General features: G+C 41.5%; 2 long non-coding RNA genes across 3 annotated transcripts in view; both read left to right on the forward strand.

The window, feature by feature from the left end:
* LOC137243987 (uncharacterized) overlaps positions 1-22813 on the forward strand; it is a 54947-nt gene that overhangs the window by 6161 nt on the left and 25973 nt on the right. The gene's annotated exons all lie outside the window — the stretch shown is intronic.
* LOC137243986 (uncharacterized) lies at positions 4756-12796 on the forward strand. Of its 2 annotated transcripts, none has more exons than XR_010950711.1 (5): positions 4756-5747; positions 5809-6017; positions 6061-6194; positions 10348-10732; positions 10784-12796. It is a non-coding gene; the product is annotated as an uncharacterized lncRNA (long non-coding RNA). The 2 variants fall into 2 exon arrangements; XR_010950710.1 differs by having other exon boundaries at positions 4757-5747; positions 6077-6194.

The raw sequence follows: 22813 nt of genomic DNA on the forward strand, positions 1-22813 counted from the left end.
GGTAGACTAGGGCATACCAGGGCAGGATGCAAAGGGAAAAACAGATGCATAATGTGCGGGAAGGAGGAAGGCTGCAGCAGCCAATGCAAAAAGACAAACAACTGCATTCTATGTGGAGAAGAAGGGCACAACTCATTGAACAAAAACAAATGCAACGTATGGCAAAAGGAGGAAAAGATCATCGAAATAATGACAATTAAAAAAATTTCAAAAAAAGAAGCGCATGACATTTATAATATATCGAACGACAGCAACAACCGGTTTGCGATCTTAGACAATTATGAAGAAAGTTTTCCGCCGATAAGCCGAAAAACAACACCGACAATCAACAATGATAATATTGTCAACAGGAAAATGAAAACAATCAAATATAGTCGGGTGGCACAACAACCCACACAAACCACCACAAATGAATCGAAACCAAAAACTCCGCGCGCTAAGCCACAACCGATCTTCCTCAACCCCAACTGGGACAAGGTCTCAGAAATAGAAAAACTAGTCAAGCTACTAGTAAAAAAATTCGAAATAGATACTGATGAACTCCTAGTCAGGCTAATAGGGAACATGTGCAAAAAAAATCTAAAGGACAGAATCGATAACAATATCCACAATCATGATGATGCAAATACTACAATATAATATACAAAGTCTTAAAGCTAACACATCATATATTGATCAGTTTAACAATTTAAACAACATTGATATTGTTTGCTTGCAGGAAATTTTTTCCCACGACGAGCAAACAAATAATCAAAAACTGATTAATTTCAATCTTTTAAAAAAAACCAGAAACGACGGCTACGGAAGCGTAGCCATTGGCTTCAAGAAAGGCATAAAATTTACCAAAATTAAATATACTACAAATCAAGATATCATTATAGCAAAAACCACCAACCTTAGCAACAACACAATAATTTGCAATGCTTATTTTCCACCAAGCATGAACAACAGAACATTTGAAACTGAAATCAATAAAGTTTTGAATTTTCTCAGCAATCACAACAATGTAATCTTATTAGGCGACTTCAATGCACGCAACTGCAATTGGGGCGACAGTATCAACACACCCAAAGGAAACACACTGGAGAAGGAAATCGAACACACAAACTTAAAATGTCTAAACGACGGGACAACAACTCACAGTATCGGAAGCAACAATGGTTCAGTACTGGATCTAACGTTTACTAGTCTACCACAGGATAACATTAAATGGGAATGCATTCAAGTAGGCATAGGAGGCAGCAAACACTATCCTATCGAAATCAGCATAAGCAATATCCAGAAAAGTCCAAATATCTTCATACCAAACAGCATGTTACTAAATAAAATAAACTCGATTACTTTCAGTGACTTCAACAACCTACAAAAAGACATACAAGCAATCAAAAATACAATCAGCATTGATCTCAACAAAACTAAACGAGAACCTAAAGCATGGTGGAATGAATCACTCAACAAACTATACACACTACATATGGCCAAAAGGAAAAAAGCAAATAAGACAAACTTAATGGTTTATATGAACGAAGCTATAGAAGCCAAAAAAGAATGGGTCAAGGCTGTGAAAGAGGCGAAAAAGGAAAGCTACACCAACAAAATGGAGGAAATAAACAAATGTTCCAACACCAGAGATGCCTGGAACTTCATTAAGAATGTAAAAGGCAAACAAAAGAGCACCAATGACTGGGCAGAAGAAGATAATCAAACATATTTAGAAACACTCAAAAATCAAATAAGCACAACAACTGCTCCCATAAGGGTTAATTACACCTACAATAACAACGACAACTGCGAGTTTCAAATAGACCAATTCATCAAAACTCTGAACAATAAAAAATCTACAGCCGGTGGATGTGACAAAATAACCTTCAACATGATCAAACACTTGTCGTTCGAATCAAAAGAAAGTTTAAATATGATGGTTAAAGACGCGTTAAATAAAGTCACTGAAGAAACCAACATAATCCCTCCAAAAAGCTTTGCATATAGGAAACACAGATCGACCACAATGTGCTTGAATGAGATGCTACACCTAATAGCCACCAAAAAGAAAAACAAAATCAAAGTCTTTCTCTGCGCACTCGACATAACCGATGCGTATAATTGCGTAAATATCGACATCCTACACAATATACTAATTGAGTTTAACATCAACACAAAAATAGCAAATTGGATACAAAATTTTTTCTCCAAACGAAGACTAACCCTGGGTAAACAGGTCGTCGAAGTAAATAAAGGACTCCCTCAAGGATGTTGTTTGTCGCCCACACTCTTTAACATTTATACGTCCAAGCTACACAGCATTAACGACCGAAGCACACAAGTTTTCCAGTTCGCAGACGACATTGCCATAGTTGTGTACGACAACAACATTAACACGGCGAAACTTAAGCTTGAAACAAAAGTCAACGAAATTCAAGCAATAAGCAACTCACTCAACCTAAAATTTAACTTCAGCAAAACGCAATTCATGTACATGTCCACAGGGAACAACAGAAATCACAACGTCCAAATCAACGGAGAAAACATTCAACAGACGCAAAAAATTAAATGGCTCGGACGAACTATTAATGCAAGCTTATCATTCAAAGATCACGTAAAAAACAACACCAAATCCGCAAAGAATTTACTCAACAGACTCACAACAATAAAAGCCGGTCTAGCACCTGCAGTTGGACTAAATATCTACAAAACCTTTATCAGATCCAAAATGGAATATGCCAGTACCAGCTATGCGAATGCACCAAAAAGCTTCGACAAACAATTGCAAACAATTGCAAATGAATCCCTAAGACGAGGTCTAGGGGTCCCTCCCAACACACCCACACTAGCTAGATATGCCTTAGCATACGAATTACCCCCCATCTACAGGGCCACTTGGCTAACTTCAAAAGAATTAATAAAACAATGGTTCATCAACTCGGAACTCAAAAATTATCTGGAAAATGGAACCCCCATCAACTCCAGTTACAGTCATACATACAACCAATTTAAACACATAATCAACAGAATCAACACCAATGTGTCATTTACCATACACAACAAATTAACGCTTACGGAATCGGAAATTGGAGGATCCAAAAACAACATAACAAATGAACAACTCAAAGGTATATACCAGGCATGCTTAACCAACGAACCGATATCATTTCGTTACAATAATTAACGTTAGTAAACGAAACAAAGTAATTTCGTTTCGTTTATTAACGTTAAGAACGTCAAATTAACGAAATGATTTTGTTTCGTTTTCTGCCATATCAAAACGAAATCAAATCGTTTATGTTGATTATTAATTTCAAACTATGCTGGCAATGCTATATTATCCATTTTGATGGCGTAGTCATTAAAGGGGAAAGCATTGGCCAAGCTGATTGCAACTTTTCTCATGAATTTTGACAGTACGAACATTTCTCAGAGTATTTTTGACATTACCACCAACGAATTACACAAACAAATTGTATGGAGTTTGTGTGTATGTCCGCTCGCTGTTACCACCTTACGGCTTCACCATTGGCTATAGCATTGCCAGCACAATTCAAATATAAAGTATCACGTTTTTGTTAACGTTTTTAACCTTAACGAAAGGTTTTTGTTTCGGTTAAAAACGAGATACAATTTATCTTGATAATTTCTTTATCGATAATATTTAGAAGTGTTTCAACGGAAACGGTGGAAATTTTTTGATAAACGATTAGCTTAACGTTAAGGTGCATCCCTGGTATATACTATGAAAAATTAAGAAAACTACACAGCGAGGATTACATAACTATTTCAACGGACGCATCAGTCAGTGATACCAATACATGCTGCGCCGTATATGATATAGCCAGAAATGTCTCTTTTCTATTCAACATCGACGACAAACTTTCATCAACTACAGGCGAACTAATAGCAATACTACAAGCAGTCGAATTAGCCCATTAGAACAACTGGACAAAAAGAGCAATCTTCACGGACAGCCCCGCTCCCATCAAATTACTCAAAACAGCCACAACACAAAATTACATTATCGCCAATATTCACAATCTGGTAGCACACTCTAACATTCAAAAGCTTACAATTACCTGGGTTCCATGTCATGTTGGAATCAAATTTAATGAAAAAGCAGATATAGCAGCAAAAACTGCAACAACTATAGGCAAAAACTTAGCAATCGCACTCACGCCTGATGAAGCTCTTATGAAGATTGAGAAGGAGCTTTGGACGGCAACCAAACAGGAAATAAAAACAAAATGCACTAATTGGGATGACAGTACCATTGATTGCATAGCCACCAAGATAAAGAAACCCTGGTTCAAATGCAAAAAAATAAACATGGAACCGTACGACATTAAACTACTGAACAGAATCATCATCGGGCGCACATACAACAAAACCTACTTTGGACGTTTTCACAATAATGTCACTGATATATGCAATACCTGTAATGTCACAGAAACACCGAAACATCTCATTTTTGATTGCACAAAACATAGGTCATTGAGAAACTACTATAGCATTTTTTCCAAATTTAAAGACATTAAAGAACTCATAAACTCAAAAGACATAAAATCTTACAATGAACTAATTCAATTCCTGCACAAAGCTAAACTGGACTGCGCCCTATGAAATTACCAAATAGTCATATACATATATAAGCATTATACATCGAAAGAACAAAAAAAAAAACTCCCTAAATAAGAAAGGGTTTTGGAAAAAAAAAAAATAAAATTTTTATACAAGTTCCTTATATACTAAAGTACAAATAATGTGATCTAACATATCATTATCTCGATACAAGACTGATACTACCAGGTAGTAACAAATTAAACTAAAAACACTAAAGGTTATATAGCTATGTATATATTAAACATTAACAAAAGATTTCACACCTTCATTTAATTTTAGATACGTAAGTCACTAGTTATCTAGTCATCACTTAATCTTTCATGATTCATCACATTTAATCAATATCATTGTCAAAACAAAAAATCCATAAAAATCTCATTTAATTGTAACTATCAAGTTGTAAAATACAATATCGTTTTGTAATTATCTGTAAATATATTACCTTTTGCACCTCCACCCTAATATGGCAGAAACATCACAATAAAGCAATCAACATACAACCAAGGAAATACATCACTACCCAAGTACAACCTGGCGCTATAGCGGACACATAAATATCCGTGCCATCATCAATACTCACAAAACGAGTATTCAAAGCCCCAAAAAAAAAAATAAAATATATGTATATATATATATATATATGTGCATGTTGCTACAAAAGTGCGATTGATTTAATAAAAACATTTATAATAAGTGAAAACAATGCAAAAATGAAATGTGAAATATACAAAAATGCAATTTCAGTTTATGGTTGCCAATTTATATAGATATGTATGTGGATTAAGGTTTTGAAAGATGTGTAAATTGTAATTTAAAGTGCTATAGAAATTTGCTAAATTTGCAAACTTTAACAACAAATAACTTTTAAATTATAAGTTTGCGCACTTTAAAATATATATATTTGTGATCGGGAGAACTCCCTCTTTCATTTGATACCAAGTTTTACCCCGAACTCGGGGGGTGCTATTCTAAAATTTCAAAAATCAAAAATTTCCCAAAGTCTTTAATATACAATGATTTTTGCTGTTTATTTCAACAAAGATTTTTGATTTGATTTTTGTGCTCATCGAAAGAATTCACAATTATATAGCACCATGCCGCGAATTATGAAAAAAGGTGGTGTGTGGAGAAACACTGAGGTAAGCATTTGACGCGGCTGGTTACTCTTGGCCGTTTATTAACTAAATTGATAATTTTCAGGATGAAATCCTCAAAGCAGATGTAATGAAATATGGCAAAAACCAGTGGTCACGTATTGCATCACTGCTGCACCGGCAAATCTGCCAAGCAATGTAAGGCACGCTGGTACGAATAACTTGATCCTAGCATAAAGAAGACAGAATGGTCACGGGAGGAGGATGAAAAGTTTTTGCATTTTGTTGGTGGTGAACGTTTCAACATTTTCCAAGGTTTGGCATTAATTTAATTTTTATAGTTTATAATTATTTAAAGGTTGCGTTAATGCTAGAACAAGTACATTGATTTTACGTGGCAGTGTTGAAAAATTTTTGGAAGAAACTGAGCTTCGTTACATGATGCTATAATGCTTGTGCGGCGTACAATTAAACATGATTCTGTTGTTGCTGGTAAGTCAAAATACAAATTGAAAAAAAATCTTAGGGCCTCATTCTCTATTACGATACGAACTTTCGATGCGGATCAGAGACGAATCGCTAGTGTATTTGCACTATGTTAAACAATTGCAACTTATCACTTGACAATTACTTTTGCCTTCCTGTTTGTTAGAAAGGTAAAGACCGAACGAAAATGATAGAGAATACCATTGCTAGACGAAATCGTTTGGAGGCGAATCGTTCGTCTGAGCTATCGTTCGCAATACAGAATGAAGCCTTTAAATTGTTAAGTAATATAATGAAAAGATTGTGGGTAGGGAGGGATGGCCTGAAGGTTTCATGTGGCCACATAAATCGTTGCCGAGATGGTCGGGCTGGCACTTTAATGGTGCTGTGTTACCGGAGCGTACCGGATCTGTATCCGGCTAAAGGACCATCACATCGATAACACTCCCCAAAGCCTTCGGGGAGCAACCTTATCGCTACAAAAACAACAACAACATTGTGTCCAAATCCCGAAAAAAAACTATAAAATTTGTGTCAGTGAAATGATAATTATTGCTTTTGGTCGTTAGTTTTGAGGCATCGTCATCGAGTTCCTTCTGATCGTATATGCCGGTTCTTTTGCATTCTTTTACATGCATAAAGTGCCGTTGAAGCCTTCCTCACCCTCTCCTCCACGTTGAGCTTCCATGACAGCTTACTGTCTAGGATCATTTCTAGATATTTTGTGCAAGGTTTCTCCCGTAGGGTCGCCCCTCCTAACTTAGGCCTGGTCCAATTAGGGACCTTGTACCTCTTTGTAAACAAGACCATATGCAACGTCATCTGCGTAAACCGTAAGTTTTTCTGGTCCCTCGTAGAATCCCCTAAGCAGTTGGTTAATGACCAGCGTCCACAGCAGAGGTGATAGCACCCCTCCCTGCGGAGTGCCCCTGTCTACTAATTTCGTGGCTGCGTACAATCCCCATTGTGATGTAATCTTACTGCAGTTTAACATGCAGTCGATCCATCTGGGTAAGGCTGGATGTACTTTAACGTAATTAAGACCATCAATAATCGCCCATTTAGAAAGACCCGGCAATGCTTAAGAAGACTTCTAGAGCATATTCCTTATATTCCAGGGCTTTTTCTATGCTTATTACCACCCTATGCAATGCGGTGTCTACTGACTTGCCTTTTGTGTACGCCTGTTGTGTTGTGGAGAGCAGCTTTTCATCCACGTTGGACTTTATGTACACATCTATCAGCCTCTCAAAGGTTTTGAGCAGAAATGATGTTAAGCTATTGGGTCTATAATCTTTGGGATACACGTGACCGATCTTCCCCGCCTTTGGTAGGAAAGCTACACGAGCAGTTCTCCAAGAGTGCGGTACATGATTCAGTTTATGCACCCATCGAATATTATTTTAAGCCATCCCACGACCGCCCTACTTGAAACTTGTAGCATGGCCGGACATGTACCATCTGAGCCCGGCGATTTCACCACTACGAGATCCTCAGTAGAGTAATTATGCAGCATATATGAATGCAGATGTTTCCTTACCATTACTACAGCTCACACCCGTCCTTCCGTTTGCGCATAGTAAACGCCAAATCCGCGCGCGCTAAGTCCAGAAACCTTTCCTCCCGATGGAAGCCACGGCTCCTGGATCAGCGCTTTAGGAGGAGGAGTTCGCTCGACGCCACTTTACTGTGTTGGAGGTTTATCTGTAGGACTCGCAGCACCAATGGGCTGCTTGTCCCCCTCCAGCACCTTCATCGTGACGTCGTCGTCCTCCCCTAGCCCTTTTGGTTTAGAGTGTTCGAAGACCCCTTCAGCCTCTTGTACCTGTTGTGCCGGGTGTTCCTCTGTGCGACTCACAGCACCATCTGGCTGTTGGTCCCCTTCTAACACATCCGGGGTGACGTGGCTACCTCCACCTGTCTTTTTTCCCTTAGGCTTTTGAGGTCCTTTTCGACTTCGCCCACGTCCAGCGTGTTAGGACTTTAATACCCGCGGCTTCTTTTCCTGAGTCGCATATAAATTTTGCCTGTACCTAAGGACATTTTTCCAAGCTGCGCGTACAATATATCCTCCGCCTGCTTGTTTATTTGGAAGATGTATAACTTACCTTCCTCCGTAGGCCGAGATACAGTAAGTACCTTCCAATCCTGTGTCGGTATGTTCGGATTCTGATTCTGCAAAAGTCGCAGTGTATCCACCGACTTCATCACGCATGGTATCCATACCTTAACTTTTGGTACCTTGGGGATTTGCGCTTTATCCACCATATCTAAACGCGCGTTCGTGCCCTGCGCGTTCCAGCCACCGCAAGCTCGCGATGTTGTCGCACGTTATCATCTTCATACCATTATACCATCCCCCGAATCAAAGGTTGGAAGGAGCTTACTTGGTTATTCCCGCATCATCTTAAGCATTAAGGTAATAAGCTCCTTTTCTACAGATCTCCACCTTTCACTAGTCATCTGTTCGAAAGGCATGCTACGATCAACCAGCGCCACAGTCAGTGACTGCTTTGCCACATCACTCATCTTCTCGGGAAAAGCCGGCGTCTTAGTTTTAGTTCCCTTTGGCACCTCCGAGAAAGCCGGAGTCTTAGCTCCCTTTAGCACCTCCGAGAAAGTCGGGGTCTTAGCGTCATCTCCCTTTGGCTTATCTCCTACTTCCATAGTTGGAACTTCCCTCTGACTCGCAGCCTTCGAGGTAGTTGCTACCTCGCTATTGGGGCCCATCTGTCTTACAGCTTTGGGCGTACTTGTCTTATCTATGGGAGTGCCCTGCGTCGCGGCTCTGGGACTGGGCCCTTTTTGCCTCTTGAAAGCAGGCTTGTCGCCTTCCGCCGAACGTTGCCTTTTCATTCTGCCATTCGACGCTTCTTCCTCCTCATACCGGTTGCAGAACCGAGGGTTTCTCGCAGCAAACCTTTTGAACTGCCTTCGACCTACTTCAACCGCCTCATGAGCCCATGCCAAGCGCTCGATCTCCTCTTCTGTTGGGTCCACCACTGCTCCCAAGCGTTGTACAATTTGCACGGTACTTCGAGAGAGCTCTTTGCTCCGTACCCTTCTCCACTCTTCTACTCCTTTTTCATTTGTGTGCTTCTCCAACACGGAGTTCATTGAATCAGCACTACTCTCGCTCCCCGAGTCCGACGCATCGCTTAATGCGTATTTGACGTCCTTGGCTTGCGGCTCAGTCCTCTTCTTATCATCGTCCTTATGAAAATTAGGTAATGAGTCGTTCATCTTGGTCGTACGACCACCAGCCCGACAAGGCGGGCTCAGCGGTCCAGTATTATATACGGGGAAAGAACCGTCAGCCACAGCAGCGCCTCTTACTGTGGTAAGGCCATCAATACTTCCCGAGGTGGTCCGGTATCGGGAAGGCTCCGTTCGAATACAGCCGAATTTATCCCCTGGCTACAAATCGTCCAATAGGCACGGTCCGCATAACACCCTGGATTAGGGGGTTGGCAGTTCTTGGTCACCGACATCCCGCCACCCTCCTATGAGGCGAAACGGCGTAGATGCCAGTCCTAAACAGCTCCTCCTCATAGTCGGGCGCTATAGAGATCGGCTAAGCCCTCACACCAACGACGATTTTCGTTACAATTGCTAGTACATTCTCTCCAAGATGTAGATCCTGATCGAAAGTCACACCCAAAATTTTAGGGTGTAAGACAGTCGGTAGGGTAATGCCATATGGTCGACATTTGGCGCGGTCATGTTTTAAATAAGGTCACCGATGATTTGGTTGGTGAAAATATCAGGTTTCGCGAGGCGACAAAACTGGAGAGATTGGGGAGATAGCTGTTTATTTTATTACAAAGCTCATCGATGTAGGAAACAATAGCATAGGCGTAGAAGTAATAGTGACTCCTGGTGGTAAAGGTAGCTATTGATATGTAGAAGTTAAGCAGAAGTTTGAATATAAGTTTTTTTAAGTTATAGCAAAAAAAGCGTTGAGTATTTTTAATATCTTACCAGGTACCTTCGTACATGTTTCTAAGAATGAAGAATAAAACCTATTCAAACTCAATTTTCACCAGGACAAAGCCGCTGAGACCTCGCTATACTTTAACATACAATACGTTACCCCATTTTAGCACAACTATCATTTTTTGATTTTATTAAATTTTATAAAATATTTCTTCCTCTACAGTTCTATTTCGGTATTGGATGGTAAATATGGCTTTCGCATTTTCTCCATCAATAACTGTGAAAAGGTGGAAGAAATCTATGCGTGTAAATCTCACATATTATCTTGGTCGAGCGTTTCTTCAAAAGCTCTCTAGTGGTGATGGTGACAGCAGAGAAACCCAACTGTTTACAAATGTTACACTTCAAAAAGAATCAAAATATCTGCCATTCCGTCTACGGCTCAAATACCCACAGTATATGAATGAATCGATTGCACCTAATTGTCTGCCTAACGGATAGTATACATATTCATCAAATCGAAAATATTGCACCAAACGAACTGGGTCTGAATACTGAAACAGTACACATATTCAAAATCGATGAGGAGGCTGTGATGATGGTATAGGGTGAGTTGTTGAATAACATACGAAAACCACTTCTATATATTTGCATTACAGCTAAAGCTTTACAAACAGCAAAAATTGCTGGCGCCAAGCAATTGGAAAAGGCAGTGAAGCATTCATCACATTGTACGGATGGTGTAAAGTTAGAAACTGCTGTTGTAACAGCTGCCACCGACACAACGGTCATCTCTACTTCGCCGAGTAGCGGCTCGTCCGACTATCTATCGAAGATAGTATAATCATATCCATGGTTCAACTATATATAGGTTGGCTCATCTGTAAAGCAACAAAATATGTCTGTTCAAATTGTCAAAATCTGTGTATTGGGGTTGGTGCGAATGGTATGGAATGGAAACATAAAACTTAGCAGTTTTTGTATGTGTAAGTAAAATGTTGCCAATGTGTTGGTTTCATTTTGAGTTTGCCATCTCCTTTTGACAATCCCTTCGACCATGCAATGACATAAATAAAATCAGCTGATGAGATGAGCCAACCTGTACATAATTGAACCATGAATCATATCATTGTAAACTTTACCAAGTAGCGCAACTAACAGCTGCTCGCTCAAAATTTGCACACACACACAAACACCACTAATGGCCATATTACGGAAATCTTAGGGAAATTGAAGTTAAATTTTTAAACAGACATAAAATTTTACAATTTTGGAATATATAGCATCTAGGACACCTTAGTTGCAGTAATTGAAAGAAAATGTTTGCTTATACTCAAGTATTTAATTATTTTTTCTAAATTTATCTTTAATATTGATGCAATGATTGATCCAATGCAACTCTGGTCTTCCTAGTGTTCTTCATTGCACTCCATTCGAGTGCCTATTTTCACGGCCTGTGAGTGCCTTCCACTCTATTCGCAACATAACCTCGAATTAAGCTGCCAAACTATATAGTAAACAATGAATCATATCTTTTGCCAACACAGGTTAGCGATGTGCTTGCACAGGAAAAGATTTCAATTAGAAAACAAAAACCAACCTCTCTTAAGGTTATTTATTATTAAAGTATTTACTTTTCGCGATTAATATCGAGCTCAAGGCCTAACAATAATTATTTTATCATTATTATTGTTATAATATATTTTTTCTTAATTGAAAAAATTTTTAAATTAGAATAGAAGAAAGAAAAAATTTAGACAACTGCCAAAGCTCGTTGTATAGATCCATTTCGGGAACTGCTAAATTCCTTCATAGGCAACGTTTAGGCGCCGCTGCTATAACCATTCAGCCATCACAGCGGTTTTTTCTTTGTCTTCATTATTCCTACTTCAATTCTGGTTCTTGCCAATTGATATTCACAGCACTGCGACATCTGTTACAGAATAGTTGTGAAAATTGGACTTTGTTTATGGCGATGATGCCATAGTGTCATATTTTATTGACACTTTTTCCCCGTGCTCTGGGATGTATTAACAATTTTTGTTGTTATATCGGCCTACTGATTTGTAATATCGCGATTCATCAATTACGACAGCAATCGGATTCCACGACACCTTTGAATATTCTTGATCTGAAGAAAGAGTAAACCCAATCTGAATTTCTACTAAGCTTTAAGTTGTAGATTATTCAAATAATTGTTTTTTCTAAAGCTTAAAATTATTTTCTGCTCGCTTAGAAAAGATTTCAATTGGAAAACAAAACCCAATTAAGAGAGTTTATGTTATTATTAAAGTACTTACTTTTCTTTATATCAATTGTATTAATTTAAGTTGCAATATCACGTACATATATAATAAGGGATGTGATACGATTACTGTCAGAATTAGATTTGAAACCAATCAATACTCCTGCTATGGGTTGCAGAATTATTGCTTGAATGATTAGATTTAGAACAATAATAAGTCTGACTCAATTACTAGTCGTACATTTTTAAGTTCATCAATTACGACAGCAATCGGATTCCACGACACCTTTGAATATTCTTGATCTGAAAAAAAAGAGTAAATCTAATCTGAATTTCTAATTAGCTTTAAGTTGTAGATTTGTGGCGGTGCAGTTCAAGTTTTCAGAACAAAAGTGTTGCTTAGCAACTAACATTTACATTTTATATTGTTCAACAAGTTTTCATAGTTGAGTCAGTCATTAAATATTTTTCATTGTGAAATAATAAAATACATTTATATTTAAATTTCAATAGGAAATATTTATTCTTTATTTTCCTATATTGGTGACCCCGATAAAAGTTTAACGCGTAACTCATAAAATGCTTCGAGATGAAGATCAGCTCGTTACCCTTCGCGTAGAAAATGAGGAGCTTCAACGACAAATCGACGAATTACGCCAGCAAGCGCAACAACAACATAACCGTCAATTGGAGCATCAGCAGCAGCAGCAGCCACCATCGCCGCAACCACGACCACAGCAGCAGAAGCCACCATCACCACAACCACGACAACAGCAGCAGCAGTGGGATTATGATTTTGCCGCTAACTTCGCCGATCATCGCCCTGCAGTCCATCGTGTTGCAGTAAAACTGCCGCCTTTTTGGTCTGAAAAACCAAAATTATGGTTTTCACAGGCTGATTTGCAGTTTACGTTGTCGGATATCACAAATGAGGTAACAAAGTTCCATTATGTTGTTTCGCAGCTGGACGCACGTATCGCATTGGAAATTGAGGACGTTATAGAAAATCCTCCTCTGCAGAATCCATACACATTTTTGCGCACAAAATTGATTGATCGTTTGTCTGCGTCTGAGGAACAACGAGTCCGCCAACTTATCAGTGAGGAAGAGCTCGGCGATCGCAAACCATCGCAGTTTCTCCGTCACTTACGCTCTCTCGCTGGTTCAACTATTGTACAGGATAATCTCCTTCGCCAACTCTTGCTTAAACGTCTTCCGTCCAACGTCCAGGCTATTCTGGCGACACAATCAGAATTGCAGCTCGACAACATTGCGGAGCTTGCTGACAAGATTGTCGAAGTCTCACCGAGCACACCGACTTTCGCTGTAAATTCAGCGCTCAGCGATAAGAGTATCGAAAGCAACCTGTTAAATACGATTGCTGATCTACAAAAGCAAGTGGCCGAATTGTCTGCCTTTCGTTCGTGCCCCCATCATTCCCATAGTTCTTCCAACAGCTCTCGACGTCGTAGCAAATCTCAAAATCGAAGCAACTCTAACCAACAACAAATTTGTTGGTACCATAAAAAATTCCAGGACAAAGCGAAAAAATGTGTAAGTCCTTGTAATTATTTGGAAAACGGAAAAAGCAGTCTGTGAATGCGGCATCAGACTGCTTGTCAACCAGTTGCCGCCTTATTGTCACTGTGGCAGCACGGCCGCACGCAACCCTGTCGATCATTTGTTACTTATATTTATTGTGAATCATCTGTTTGTATGTATGCATTGGAATGTAAACCGCGATTGTCTCTTGTCAATATCATTCGCTGAAAGTAAGCCGGACGAGACGCAACCGCGGTAAGTTTAATTTGTACAATTCCATTATTTGTTCGATTGTCATCACATTTATATTCTAATCCCTGTTCTAGAAATAAACTCTCTCTCAAACATTTCAACGTTAAAATTAGTTTGATGTTAAATTTCGAGTCATCGTCCGAGCTGCAGCGATCACATCTTTATTTCGCGATGCAATTTCTATAAAGTTTGCATTGGCAAATAATTTCATCACTGGAAGGGAGCACCGTTACCGGCGTTTTTGTATGCTGTCTAAACAATAAGTACATTTTTTCTTTCGTCATACTAAATGTATATGTATGTTGCTGCAAAGCAGCTTGGTGAAATTTATTATATATATTGTTCCATTTAATTAACATGCCATTAGGGACTTTGCCGCGAACACCGGTCCGGAGGAAAAGTCCACGTTTCCAAGAGGATCAGCCAACAGAAAGTGAAGCAAATATACCAGAAAATTCAATAAACGTAGCAATGAGTAGCGACGAAGGCAACAACATCGCTCAACAAGTACAGCAAAGTAATTTACAAGCAGAAGTGGTAAGCGGTGAAGGAAACAGCCAGCGGCTGCAAGAAGAGGGTGGCGCTACCAACGTCAACAACGTAGAGGCACAAAATAACGTCATATCTGTGCTTCAGAAACAAATCGCAGCATTGGAGAGTGAGTTGAAAAGGGTGCATAACAAGGTTAGGGAGAATGAGGCGCAGAACTGCCAACTAAAATTAGCGGTCCAACATCATACGATGTCAACTCCCGTTACAAATGGAAATATCTACGAATCTTCCAACCAAGTAATGCATCCCGTTAACTTTCCCATGTCCTACGCCACCGTACAAAGCTCTGTTGCGCCCTCAGCCGACGCCGCTGCGCCAAACGCTGCTTCCTTCGTCCGCGCTACCCACAACGCAATGCAATCGGGCCATTCTGCCGCGCCTGATCCCACTGCTTCATCTAATGCCTCCTGTATCGCAATGCCAACTTCCTCCGTGCTGGGTGCTATTGTTTCAACCACAATTGCCAATGATGTTTACAATGCCATACCAGGTACTACAACCGCCAGTGCCACATTCGCCAATCTTGCCAGTGATTCATACAGTGCCATGTCACGCGCTTCTGTTGCCAGTGCGACTAAACCCGCTTTCGCTAATAATGATGGTGATTCATATTGTGCACTGGCAGGCGCTTCTATTGCCAGCGCCAACTATGCCGGCGTTCCATATAAAGCCATGTTCAGGTAAAGGAAATTAGCCCTATATCGGAAAACGGAGTTGTCAAGATAATATCAATTGCTACTAAAGTAAAAAATTAGTCTGCCTTTCTACAGACCGCCCGCGGTCATCAACATTTAGCAAATCCAACCTTGATTTCCGAGCTAATCAACAAGTTACCAATGTCAAAGCGCCTTGAATGGGCGCGCTACTCATCCGCGATACAACCGTATCCTACTGTCGTTCACTTAAGCGAATGGCTTAGTGAAATAGCGAGTTTAATTTGCAAAGTCCAAGAGCACGAGCCACGTGAGCCAAAACGTCGGGTGGTACTACACGCCGTAGAAGAGCAACCAACTCATAAGTCCAAATGTGTCATGTGTCAAAATTATCACAAACTTCAGGAATGTGAACGTTTTTTGAACGCGAGTGTAGCAGACAGGTGGAAGTTTGTAAAAAGCCAACGATTATGCTTCGCATGCCTAGCTAGAGGCCACTCCTCGCGACAGTGTCGCCGACGCAAAACTTGCTTATCCAATGGCTGCAAGAAAACGCATCATAAACTGCTTCACGATGCTACCCCTGTGCACCGTCCTGCGGAGAAGTCCGCATCAGACATACAAGATCGTCGTACCCCAAACTCAGCATCAGTACTGAGTTGCGTCACTAACGTCAAGTCTAGTAAACTTCTTTTCCGTATTTTGCCCGTGACGTTGTACAATGATGGGAATACTGTTGACACTTACGCTTTATTTGATGAAGGTTCTTCCGTTACCATGATCGACAGTTCACTAGTCGAGGAGTTGGGTCTCAAGGGTGAAGCGCGAAGCTTAAATGTGCAGTGGTTTGGTGGGCACAAGGCACACCAGCCTGCTTCAGTGGTCAGCATGTTGGTTAGCGGGTGTGGTATGAATAAAAAGCACACGCTTCGCCATGTCTACAGTGTACGTGATCTGAATTTGCCATATCAGACTCTGAGCGATACTGATATTTGTCAAAGCATTAGTCATAACCGATTTCTACCACTAGTACCATATAACGGGGCTACACCAAAACTACTCATAGGGCTGGATCACTGCCACTTAGGACTTCCGAGTGAGACCATAAGAATCAATGCCAACGGGCCGTATGCCGCCCACACTGAGCTGGGGTGGACAGTATTTGGACCCTCAACAGCCCCTTCGCCAGAATCGAACACAAGTCTCTTCGTAGGGCATACGTCTGAGCAAAGGCTTGACGTCATGATTGCTGACTATTTCAGCACGGAAGGGTTTGGAGTAAGGTCATCACCGCCCATTGAGGGCAAGGCAGACGTGCGAGCACGTTCATTGCTTGCCTCAACCACGCGCCATGTAGACGGGCACTACGAAACCGGCCTGCTTTGGAAAACAGACGACGTCCATCTCCCTGAAAGCTACTCAGCTGCGTACAAACGTTTGGTCGGTATTGAAAGGCGCATGCAAAAAGATCCAGTATTCGCCAATGCGTACAATGACATCATGGACTCTTACGTGACCAAGGGCTACGCGCGTAGACTCACGCCAGATGAAGCAGCACAAAGCTCCCAAAAAACTTGGTACTTGCCACACTTTGGGGTGACCAATCCTAACAAGCCTGGAAAACTTCGCCTAGTGTTTGATGCTGCAGCTGAGTCCCATGGTGTTTCTCTCAACTCCCAGTTGCTTAAGGGTCCACAAGAATACCAGCCTCTGCCGTCCGTGCTATTCCACTTTCGGGAAGGAGCAGTAGCAGTATGTGGCGATATAAAGGAAATGTTCCATCAGGTACGCATACCTAAGGAGGACCGATGTTCACAACGTTTCCTATGGCGTGACGGCAACACATCAAAACAACCAGAGGTATTCGAGATGGTAGTAATGACGTTCGGAGCGGCTTGCTCTCCGTGTGCCGCCCAGTATGTGAAATCTCTGAACGCCCTAAAACACCAAGATAAGTCTCCTCGAGCCGTGAAGTCGATCCTTGAACGACATTATGTGGATGATTTCGTTGATAGTTTTAACGATGCTAAGGAAGCAATCGACGTAGCGAAGAAAGTGCGTGACATCCATAAGATTGCAGGGTTCGAGTTACGCCGCTTTACATCGAATTCGCAAGAAGTTTTGGAGGCACTCAACGGGACAGAATTTGCCATACCCATTCTTAGCAAGGAAGGGATAGCCGTTGAGAAAATTCTTGGTATGGTCTGGCAGCCGTCTACCGACTGTTTCACCTTTAGACTTCGATTCCACAAAATAGACGACGCCATCAACACTGGCGAACGGAAACCCACCAAACGAGAACTGCTCAGCATTGTAATGTCGATATTCGACCCCCTCGGATTTCTCAACAACCTTACGATTACAGCGAAATTATTAATGCGTGAAATATGGCGAAGGAAGATTAAATGGGATGAACAATTAGCCGACGATCTCAATGATGCTTGGCGTTCATGGCAACAACGACTTCCATCAACCACATGTTTGCAAATTCCAAGATACTACTTTCGGTGCGAAAAGCCAAACGATATTCAGCTGCACATTTTTGTTGATTCTAGCGAACAGGCGTTCGCAGCAGTGGCATACTGGAGGATCGAAAACTCGGCTGGTGAAATAAGCGTATCCTTCGTCTGTTTAAAATCACGCTGCGCTCCACTGAAGCCACTCACTGTGCCGCGCCTCGAGCTGCAATCCGCAGTTCTCGGCACAAGATTGATGCAAACAATCCGTGAGGAGCATGAGGTTGTCATATCCGATTGTGTCCTATGGTCCGATTCAACAACCGTACTCAATTGGATACGCAGCGAACATAGGCGATATAAACCATTTGTCGCCCACAGAGTGGCGGAAATCATAGCCACTACAACATTATGTAGTTGGAGATGGATACCAACAGGTCATAACGTTGCCGACGAAGCCACCCGAGCTAGACGCACTAGCACTGAGTCCGAATCGTGTTGGTTAAGTGGCCCACAGTTTTTGCGAATGAGAAAAGAGTATTGGCCAACAGGCACCGAAATCCAAGAAACTGACGCTTCCGGCGATGAAGAAATCCGACCGAAACATGCCTTGGCCGTTGTGAGTAATATTTTTGTCGATTACAACCGTTTTACATCTTTTTGTAGACTGATCCGAACAATTGGATGGGTGACTCGTTTCGTGGGGCGATGCCGCAACGGTAAGCAACCTGATGAGGTCTATGGATTAACGTCATGGGAATTGGAAGCGGCAAAGACAGTTATTTATCGCCAGGTTCAAGCTGAAGCGTTCGCCGCAGAACTCCGTTTGGTCGAAAAAGGCACTCCCATCTCTCGGTCAAGTGTGATCTACAAACTCTCGCCTTACATAGATGAGCATCGTATCCTTCGCGTGAAAGGTCGCATCGACGCCGCAGAATGACTACCAGTTCCCACTCGACGTCCTATTATAGTACCCTCAAATCATCCGTTAGCAAAGCTTCTAGTGAACCACCATCACGTTGCCATGAAACATCAAAACGCAGAAGCAACAATCTGCGAAATCCGTCAAAAATATTGGATACCCCGATTGCGTAAGTTACTTTGAACCGTTATTAGTAGCTGTCAAGTCTGTCGATTGTCCAGAGCGGCGCCAGTTGTACCCACTATGGGCCCATTGCCCGTTGATCGTTTAACGCCGTACGTAAGACCGTTCTCCTACACCGGCCTCGATTATTTTGGCCCTATCATTGTCACGATCGGCCGACGTCAAGAGAAACGCTGGGTGGCACTGTTCACCTGCCTCACCATTAGGGCGATACACTTGGAACTCGCTCATGACTTAAGTACAGATGCGTGTATCATAACTATCTGCAACTTCATCAATCGTCGCGGAGTTCCCGTGAGAATAAGGTCAGAAAATGGAAAAAATTTTGTGGGCGCCAATCAAGAAGCTAAACGGTTTAGTGAAGTATTCGACTGCGAGCGCTTGCAGGCAGAAATGTCAAGTAAAGGAGTGGAGTGGTGGTTCAACTGTCCGATCAATCCATCCGAGGGTGGTGCGTGGGAACGGATGGTGCAGTGCGTAAAACGAGTGCTGCGTCAAACACTGAAAGAGAGCTGTCCGAAGGAACACACACTGCTGTGCTTCTTGATCGAAGCGGAAAACGTCGTCAACTCTCGTCCTCTCACTCATCTGCCAATATCACCTGACCAGGAGGAACCACTCACGCCAAACCATTTCTTGCTCGGCACGGCCAACACTGCACACACACCAGCGACTCATGTACAGCCCGAAAGGCTATGTGCTCTGCGAAAGCTGTGGAGGATTGCTCGCCAACTACGAGATCACTTCTGGAAGAGGTGGATTGCAGAGTATTTGCCAACATTAACCCGTCGTGCGAAATGGTGTGAGGCTACAAGATCCTTGAAGATTGGCGATATTGTGTTTATTTGCGACAGTTCCATACCACGTAATCAATGGTGTCGAGGCATTATAGAATAAGTCTACCCAGGAGTGGATGGCGTCGTCAGGCAAGCGGACGTGCGTACTTCGAAAGGAACGTGGCGGCGAGCTGCATCCAAATTGGCTTTGTTGGACGTAGAATCTGGTGAATCTTGTTGATTCACGGGGGCGGGGGTGTGGCAGCACGGCCGCACGCAACCCTGTCGATCATTTGTTACTTGTATTTATTGTGAATCATCTGTTTGTATGTATGCATTGGAATGTAAACCGCGATTGTCTCTTGTCAATATCATTCGCTGAAAGTAAGCCGGACGAGACGCAACCGCGGTAAGTTAAATTTGTACAATTCCATTATTTGATCGATTGTCATCACATTTATATTCTAATCCCTGTTCTGGAAATAAACTCTCTCCCAAACATTTCAACGTTAAAATTAGTTTGATGTTAAATTTCGAGTCATCGTCCGAGCTGCAGCGATCACAGTCACTGATAAGATATCTAAACATCGCTTTCTCGTCGATACTGGTTCTGACTTATGTTGTTCTCCTCGACGTCTATTACGTGATCGTCGTTCTCCTGTCAATTACGACTTGTGTGCTGCAAATGGAAGCAAAATCAAAACATATGGTTTTCTAACTTTGAATCTCAGCTTAGGACTTCGTCGTGATTTTCCATGGAGATTTATCGTCGCTGACGTCGATCTACCAATAATTGGATCGGATTTTCTCGCTTATTATCACCTTTTACCGGATTGTCGTACAAAACGCATCGTCGACGTCACAACTGGTCTTCAAGTACACGGTTTTTCTCAGCCTTCATCGCAAAGCAGTGTTAAAGCAGTTCAGGACTCATCGATTTTCGGTGCTCTCATTTCTCAATTTCCTGAAATTACTCGTCCACCTGGTTTACCTCGTAATATAAAACACGAGACTGTTCATCACATTCGTACAACTCCTGGACCACCGGTGACAAGCAAAGTCCGACGCTTAAATCCTGAGAAATTAAAAATAGCTAAACAAGAATTCGACGCTATGTTACAGGCTGGTACAACTCGTCCATCAGAGAGTTCTTGGTCATCGCCTTTACACTTGGCACTAAAAAGTGATTCAGCTTGGCGCCCTTGTGGAGATTTTCGTGCATTGAATGCTCGAACTATCCCAGATCGGTATCCTGTCCTTCACATTCATGACGTCACTCACTTTATCGTTGGTTGTACAGTATTTTCGAAAATTGATTTTGTTAAAGCTTATCAACAAATTCCTGTAGCCGAAGATGACATTTCCAAAACTGCTATTATTACTCCATTTGGCCTTTTTGAATTTCCATTCATGACGTTTGGACTTCGAAACGCTGGCCAGACCTTTCAAAGGTTCATGGATGAAGTTTTGCGAAGTTTAGATTTTTGTTTCGTTTATATGGATGACATTCTCGTTTTCTCTCGTTCCAAAGAAGAGCACGAACGGCATCTTAAGATCATTTTTGAACGTCTAGCAAAATACGGATTGGTGATTAACGTCAAAAAGTGTACTTTTGGAGTTAATGAAATACCTTTTATTGGTTACATTATCTCTGCTGCTGGAATACAAGCTCCAGAAGAGCGCGTCCGGGTAATCAAGGACTTTCCATTGCCAAAAACAGCTCAAGGTCTTCGACGTTTTCTTGGAATGTTGAACTTCTATCGCAGATTCATTCCGCATGTTTCTGATTACGAAGCTCCATTGAATAACACAATCAGCAACCCACTCCTGAAAGGATCTCAACCAATCAACTGGACGTTTGAACTGGAAAAAGCTTTCAAAACCTGTAAAAACTGTATCTCTTCTGCTTCACTTCTGGTTCATCCTCGCATTGGTGCGCCCCTTGGTTTGTTTACAGATGCTTCGAACCATTCAGTCGGAGCATGTTTACAACAGCTTGTCGATGGTGTGTGGCAACCTCTTGCCTTCTTCTCGAAGAAAATGTCCTCAAAAGAATGCTCTTGGCCTGCTTTCTATCGTGAACTTCTTGCGATCTACGCTGCAATCCAGCACTTTCGTCATTTTTTGGAAGGACATTCATTCACGATTTACACCGATCATAAACCATTGATTTACGCTTGTCAACAAAAACGTGAAAAACTTCCACCGGTTCAACTCAGACAACTCTCATTCATTTCGGAATTTTCAACTGATATCCAGCACAGCAAAGGAGCCGATAATGTCGTTGCTGATACATTATCACGAGTTGAAGCTGTTTCTGCACCGTTGGATTACAAGTTACTGGTTGAATCTCAAGAAGAAGACGATGAACTTAAGAGAATTACCCAAGACAACTCATCTCTCTGCATCGAGCGCGTGCCAATTCCTGGTTCCTCACTTACTGTGTTTTGTGATACATCAACAGGAAAAGCTCGGCCGTTCATAACATCACCGTTTCGTCGTTCTGTTTTTGATCAGCTACATAACCTGAACCATCCAGGTGCCAATGATTCGCTCAAGCTAATCAGCGATCGTTTTGTGTGGCCGTCAATGAATAAAGACTGTCGAAATTGGGCTCGTGCTTGTAATGATTGTCAACGATCAAAAATATCACGCCATGTTCATGCGTCACTTCAAAATTTTGAAACTCCAACAAGGAGATTTTCCCATATTCACATTGATCTGATTGGTCCACTTCCACTTGCATGTTCGTTTCGATATTGCTTGACTGTCATCGATCGTTTTACTCGATGGCCTGAGGTATATCCTTTGCAGAACATAACTGCAGTTAATGTGACTCATGCACTTTTGGATTGTTGGATATCTCGGTTTGGCGTTCCTGAAATTATAACCTCTAATCTTTTCGAAATTTTTGTTAAACAATTCGGAATTCGACATAATTTCACTACAAGTTGGCACCCTGCTGCAAATGGTTTAGTCGAACGATTACATCGTCACTTGAAAGCCGCAATCATGGCTCATTCCGACATTGACTGGGTTCGGGCTTTGCCTCTAGTTCTACTTGGAATTCGCTCAGCTTTTAAAGAAGATATCAAAGCTACTTCCTCT

The sequence above is a fragment of the Eurosta solidaginis genome, chromosome 3 (genome assembly GCF_040869045.1).
Source record: "Eurosta solidaginis isolate ZX-2024a chromosome 3, ASM4086904v1, whole genome shotgun sequence".
Classification (NCBI taxonomy): Eukaryota; Metazoa; Arthropoda; class Insecta; order Diptera; family Tephritidae; genus Eurosta; species Eurosta solidaginis.